This window comes from Arvicola amphibius, chromosome 3, assembly GCF_903992535.2.
Source record: "Arvicola amphibius chromosome 3, mArvAmp1.2, whole genome shotgun sequence".
In the NCBI taxonomy this organism is placed as follows: domain Eukaryota; kingdom Metazoa; phylum Chordata; class Mammalia; order Rodentia; family Cricetidae; genus Arvicola; species Arvicola amphibius.
Genome location: NC_052049.1, coordinates 172,375,523 through 172,382,943, shown reverse-complemented (window position 1 = coordinate 172,382,943; position 7,421 = coordinate 172,375,523).

The following is a 7,421-nucleotide window of genomic DNA, read 5'->3' as shown; positions in this document are numbered from 1 at the left end:
TCCCTCCACTCCCTTTACCTAATATAACTCCCCACTTCAGCTCTGTCTGAATGGCATGTCTGTCCCTTCCTCATGGTGAGTTCTCACCTGCAGTGGTTTGGACCCATCCACTGCCAAGGTCCCTCTCAGCACGAAATAATTACACCTAGTACGACTAAGTTTTAAGAGTGCTGTCTTAACTGGTTTATGCCACATGGCCATATTAAGTTGATGATGGAATTATAAGGCATGCATTTTTTTAAACCTTAGGAAAGTTTAAAGGCTACCAGGCATATGGTGTTTTTATCCTGATGAGGCATCAGCTAAGATGAAGACAAACCATGTCTGTCACTAAAAATATCTGTTTTGTGTGCTATGTTGTAGCAGGCCTAATTTTTTCAACAAGAGCACTACTAAATTAAAATTACCTATGTATAGACTTAACTATCAGACTTTTGTTAAAAGTTTTAAGCTAAAATTTTTGTTACAGATCTTATCAATTTTTACCCAAAGCCAATGAACTTATAAATCTGGAGATAAAGAGTATATAGAACACAGAGATACCTCTGTTCCCTGTGTGCTGATTTATATATGAGGTTGGTCGTTTTTGAGCCTTATTTTTTAGGATATCTATTTTGGTAAACTGGGGATCCAAAGCTATCCATTATATCTATAAGACTCTGATTCTTTTTAGTCCATCCAATAAATTGTCACTTAAATTTAAATAAGTAGCAAACTCAGTTAAAATATTAATGGCTGAGAAACATTTAATTAAGCTGATTGATTATAGCAAGCTTAGACTTTTGAACTATATCACCTGGCATGGGTACAATCTTTGAGGAACATACGGAATTTATATACAGAATACCTGTTCCATATCCTTTTAAAGAATCATCTATAAAAGCATTAAAAGCAGTCTCTATTAGATTTTAAAGCTCTAAATCTATAGAATTCTTTTTAATATTATTTATTTATTATGTATACAATATTCTGTCTACATTTATGTCTGCAGGCCAGAAGAGGACACCAGACCTCATTACAGATGGTTGTGAGCCACCATGTGGTTGCCGGGAATTGAACTCAGGACCTTTGGAAGAGCAGGCAATGCTCTTAACCACTGAGCCATCTCGCCAGCCCAATCTATAGAATTTTTAGATGTTATTCTAGGCAATACCTGTAGGGTATATTTAAAATCTTAAGAGGGAAAATTTTAGATAATTATCTATAAAATCCAAATAACTAATGCTAATGTTACTGTCAATTATTATTAGTGTGAAACAAATAACTGACATGCATTTTATCTAGTGACACAATACTTTCCCTGGCTCTTTATCAGTAAGGGATTATTCTGAGTTACTGCTTTAGCAATTGCACTATTTAATAAACTAATACTTTGCTCTGTTTCAGATGTTACATTTGTTTTAGAATTTAACTGAGAGTTTTCAGAAAGCAAGTTAAAGAGCAGAGCCAAACCCTAGCAGTGCTAAACATATAAGAGGGTTCCTAATAATATGTCCCTCAAATTTTAAATTTTTCCATGACCATGAAAATTAGGTATTTATTTAAGTATAGTTAGATGATTAGGAGAAGATAACATCTTCCATGCAGTATATGACTAATATCTCTAGAAATTAAACAGCATTGGCCTGGTGTTTTATGCTCTGATTGCAATTGTCTCTATACTGTATGTAATCCCGCTGGCAGGGTCAGCTATTCAGGGTCCTCTGAAGGGGAGCTACCTGAAAGACATGGGCTGAAGAGAGGAAGGAGACCAAGCAAGATTCTATTTGTCAAGATCTCTTTATTAGGGTGAAGGTTACAGCTTATATAGCCCTTGAATGGGGTGGAGGTAGGGGTAGGAAGGAACTTTGCCAGGGTAGCGGAAGGTCATCAGTCAGCACCTGGTGTAAGCCGAAACATGTGATCCATTAATATTTTCCAAGGTAGTTGGAATATGTGGTGGGTTCCGTAAACAAATAGTTCTCAAGATAGTTGGGATGTGGGGTGGGTTCCCCGCAAACATCCTTAGGGCAATGACTTCTGCTATCCTTTAGGACAATGGTCCCTGACAACTGTATATTGGTTTTGTTTTACTTTTTTCCTCCCATAAAGGAACCATTGATAATGAGTTACTTCCATTATGAGGGAAAAACAAAACAAAAAATCATTTCTCATATGGGATCTTTAACATTGATTTATTTCTGCTATGAAAAAAAAAACCCAAAAACATTTAAACAAAAATCAAGCAAAGAAAAATAATCATCTCTGGGGTTCTGACATGAGGGTAGGGTTTAAATAGAAAGCAAAAAAAAAAAAAATGTTTAACTAGGTAGTCTAGCCAAGGTGTGGCTCCCTAGCCACCATGGCCGCAGCGCCAAGTCTTTCCAGCAGGGTCACCTGACAAGCTGTAATCTTTCTCCTGGAGACAAGTTCCTCCTCTGGGTGTTCCACCCTGGGGAATCTGGTTTCTTGGGATCCGATCCATTCTTTCAGTAGTGTGATCGTCAGAGTGGAGCACAAGAGGTTGCTAAGACAGAAGTGTTTTTGCTTACCATTTCTGCCTATCCCTCCTAGTCCCTGTTTATCACTGTCTCTGTACATGACTTAACATCTTTTGTGAACATTAGGTAGAGCCTTTGGAATGTATGAACAGACCCATAGTTCCACTAGCCAGTGGGCTAAGACTGTTGCCAGACAACATCGGAGGTCAACAGCAGAGTTGCTCACACTTTGAGGTTACCACCTACCTGAGGTATGCACAGTGATGGTTTTTGTAGTGTGTTATCCTAAGATCTTTTTTGTCTTGTTACTATAAAAGGTTCATGAAATTACTACCTCATTGGAACATGGCATTTGGAGAAACCCAATCTGTTCTGGGCTGTGTCTCTTATGTTTGACTCTAGAATAAAGCATCCCTGTCTTCCTTTGAGGTGAGAGCGGTTTTTTTCCACAGACAGCTTGCACCTGTGATCATCAGTGTCCTGAGCAGCTGGCCTTCCAGAGCCGTCTTTACCCACCAGCCCCAGCTTCTGGATTAGCACTAACCTTTGCTCTCAGCTCTTCCAACTGTCTAGCAATGTTGCCAAGAGCAGAGATGAGGATAAATGGAGCTAAGATTCAGTTTCTCAGATCTACCCGAAATGTTTTTGTGTTCCAATAAACCTCTCTGCCAACACAATAATCCAAATCAAACCAAATTAGAAAAGGTTTAATGGATACTAGGGCTTCCACGTGGCCTTCCAGGCCCTCAGAGAGGAGATGGGGAAGGAAGACAGGGAAACCACACGTTTGTTCTCTGGGGAGCAGTTTAAATACCCTGTGGGAGTGGTCTTAGCCTCTCTGGGAAGGGGTAACTGTTTGGTGAGCTTTCTTGGAAGTGGAGTCTGGACTGAGGCAACTCCTAGAGAAGGGGGCTTGAGATGGAACTTTCCACCCAAACATTTCAGACTTTTTGGATATATGGATGCCAGGGGCTGAGGTGAAGTCTCAACCCAAACACTACTGACCTTCCTTCCTTCTACCCTTCCTCCTTCCCTCCGCCATCTTTCTTTCTTTCTTTCTTTCTTTCTTTCTTTCTTTCTTTCTTTCTTTCTTTCTTTCTTTTTCTTTTCTTTTTTTTTTGTTGAGACATAAGAGACACAAACATACAGGTTCTACTTCTTTTGTGGAAGTTTTATCTGCAAATTCTTAGACACATATCCTATGTTAGTTAGGGTTTCTACTGCTGTGAGGAGACACCATGACCACAACAGCTTTCACAAAGGAAAACATTTAATGGGATAGCTTACAGTTTCTGGGGTCTAGTCCATTATCATGGTAAGACAGGCAGATGTGGTGCTAAGAGTCCTACATCTTGATAGGCAGGCCGCAGGAAGTGCTGACTCATTGTGCATGACTTGAGCATATGAGTCCTCAAAGCCCACCTCCCCAGTGACACACTTCCTCCAACAAAACCACATCTACTCCAACAAGATCACTCCTCCTAATAGTGCCGCTCCCTTTAAAGGCCAGTTTCTTCCAAACCACATGAAATACACCTCCTGTTGAAAGCCCGGGTCTATGCCCCTTCCTTGGGAATTTGAGGATGCTATCTCAGTGGCTTTGACAGACCTTTGAGGACAGGTGTGATGGCCTGTGATTTCTGCAGGTTCTTCTGGTTCTTTCAGAATGTCACTCACAGAAGTCACTATGAAAGCGGTATCAGCCCGAGGTTCCCAGCCTGGAAAGGCCACTTTATCAACAGCCCCGCGGATCTCCAGGCCACAGAATGGTTTCAGACTGTCCCTTGTCCCTCACAACTTTGATTTGCTCATCAACTCCCTTCCTGTGCCTCCTCAAATTCTGCGGGCCTCAATCCGAGGACTCCCCTCCCAGCCTGGCTTCCCTCAATGCTAGCTTTTTTCCTATCTCTATTTGCTATCTGAGGAGTGCTGGGTTTGCCTTTGCTCCTCCCAATCTGGAACAGAGTGCAGCTAATGATTCTTTTGAAACTGTAAATTGGCAATTTACAATTGTATAAATTGACGGGGCCCAAAGTGATAGGAGGATCAATGAACACAGCGTGCAGTAATTAAGCTAGTTAAATTGAATACTGCCTTAAACACTTTTTGTTATGAGAACATTTGGAACATTCCACAGTTTTGAAATGTCTCCTTCTCTTGTCAACTATTATTCAGTGCACTGCACAGAAAAGCTAAAAAGAATAATCCTCCTGCCTGAGATTTGTGCCTCTTGGCCCCCACCTCCCAGTTCCCCTCCCTCTCCAGCCTGGGTAACCACCAGGGCTGCTCTCTGCTTCTGTGAATGCTTCAGATTCTAACACCTAAGTGAGAACATGTGGTTTTTGTCTTTGTGTGTCTCTCGTTTATTTCAACTAGCAAAAACGTCTCCAGTTCCATACATGTTGTTTCAAATGCCAGAGCTGCTTCCTCCTCCTGTCCTCCCCCCCTCCTTCCCTTTTCTTCTTCCCCCATTTCCTCTCCTCCTCCTCCCCCACCATTCCACCTCCCCCAACAGTCCCTTACTCTTTTCCACCCCACTTTCTCCTTTAAAAATCTTAACATCTGCCTACTTGTGTGTGCAGTGTGTGTGTGGGGAGGGGGCGGGGGGGGCGAGTGGAGGCTCAGATCACAGATTTTGAGAGTTCTCCTTTTACAACTTGAATCCCAAGAATTGAATTCAGTTCGTCATGGCGTGGAGGCCAGCACCTTTGCCTACCAAGCCATCTTGCCAGCCTGTTTTCTTCTACTTAAAGACAATCTTTAGGGGGCTGGAGAGCTGGCTCAGTGGTTAAGAACACACTGACTGCTCTTCCAGAGGACCTGGATTCAACTCCCAGCACCCACATGGCAGCTAAAAACTGTAACTCTAAGATCTGACACCCTCCTGCAGACATACATGCAGGCAAAACACAATGCAAATAAAAATAAATTATTAAAAAACAATCTTTAAAACTTATACATTTATTTAATACATATGTGTGTGTGTGTGTGCCCAAGCTTATGTATGTGGGCCACATGTGTGCAGAGCCTGCAGAGATCAGAAGAGGGTGTCAGATCTCTTGGAACTGGAGTTACAGATGGTTATGAGCTTCTGTGTGGGTACATGGAGTTGAACCCGGGTCCTCTGCAAGAGCAGTAATCAATCTGGCTATTCTCTGACCTGAATTACTGCCATCTCCAGGAATTATGCTGGGCCTGTGAATAAGACATGTTCATCACTGCTGGGCCTGCTGATTATTTACTGTCTTTCATAGAAGGAAGGTGGAGAGAGGCTCAAGGGACCCTCCTCTGAATATCCTGCCTCCTCTGCAATTTCTCCAATTGGAGACAGGTCTTGGGTGAAGGGCTGGAGGATATGGGTGGGGAAGAGAAGAACGCTTGTGAGGTGCAGTCATTTCTGCCGCATGCAGACCTTCCAGGGCTGCTTCACAGTTACTGACGTGCATGGCCACAACCCTGCAGCTATCTACTGGGCGGAAGTTAAGTCTGATAAACTCACTGATTCCTCTAGGTGAGCTAGACATTTGTCTCTCTGAGGGAAGGGATTTTAGCTGTAACTCTTAACTACATCCCTTCAGCCCCCGATTTCCTCCCTTTTAAGCCTGAAAAAATATCTCACTGTGTATATATACAATTTTTGTTGGTTTTGGAGACAGGTCTTCATTATGTATCCTGTGCTGACCTGGAATGTTCTATTTTGTAGGCAAAGCTGTTCTTGAACTTAGGCGATTTCTCTGTCTCTGCCCCTGGAGTATGAACTTACAGGCTTGTCCCATCACACACAGTTTGCCAAACGATTCTTAAAATGTGTCTCCTGGGCCGGCAACATCAATAGCACCCGAGAACATCAGAGCAATGCAGATTTCTAGGTCTCGGAGACCCAGAAATGGGGTCCTGCTCACCTGTGCTTTAGTGAGGTCACAAGGTTGGGGATGTAGCTCGGTGGCAGAACACCTGCCTAGCATGTGTGAGGCTCTCAGTTTGACCCCGGAACACACAGATTTAACAAACAATCCCGATAGCTCACGTGCTTCTGAGCTACTTAAATTGGCAAAACCCTGGCAGAGAGCATGAGGGACTGGACCTTAGCCACTTGTCACTGTGTCCTCAGAACTGAAAACAGATGCCCAGGGAATCAACAATATTTGTTGAATGAAATTTCAAGCCAGGACGACCTTTTAAGTACTTTGAAAGTATGAACTTGGTTAATCCTCGTGCACTGGGTTAAGTCCTATGGGGGTCCTATGGCTATCCCGTTTAACAGTTGAGGAACCACAGAGATATTAGGCGGTGAGTTCAGAGTTAAAACGTAGCCCACCCTTCTTTCTGGTGCTGCAGTAGATACCACACTCAACATTTTCCAAGCCTCCACTGTGTGAAACGGGAAGGAGAATAGAAATTTGGAGCCAGCCAGGGCTACAGCAGCTCATACAGAACAGAAGCAGATGTAGCTGGTGCCTGCCACCGCTTCCCATGGGGCCTTCGGAGGGAGCCTCTGGAGGAGCCTCTCCTTGCCATCCTCTGAGGCATCCTGTCTATTGATCTGGGGTTTGCTGTGCTGTGGAGTCACGGCAGCTGAAAGCCTGCCCCTGTCTTGTCCTCTCCATATTTCCAGGATCATTCCACAGATAAATCACCCATCTCAAACCTCTTGTATCTAAGGCCTTGACGTCACGAAGACACCTGCCTTTTTCAAATTGGAAAAGGAGAAAAGGGGAGTGGTGGTGGTTGGGGGAGAAGCAGCTGTTGAGGGATGACAAAGCCTCTGTTATGCACAATTTGGCCAGCAGATGGCAGTCTGTGTCCGTGTCCTTGCAATTGTACCCACCTGCCTGATTTCTGGTCCAAGCTCAAATCACATCAAGAGAGCCTTCCAGGGGTGACTGACTCTTGAATGGAGCTTTTGAAGGAGATCTGTAGAGAGGCTGACATCTTTTGTGC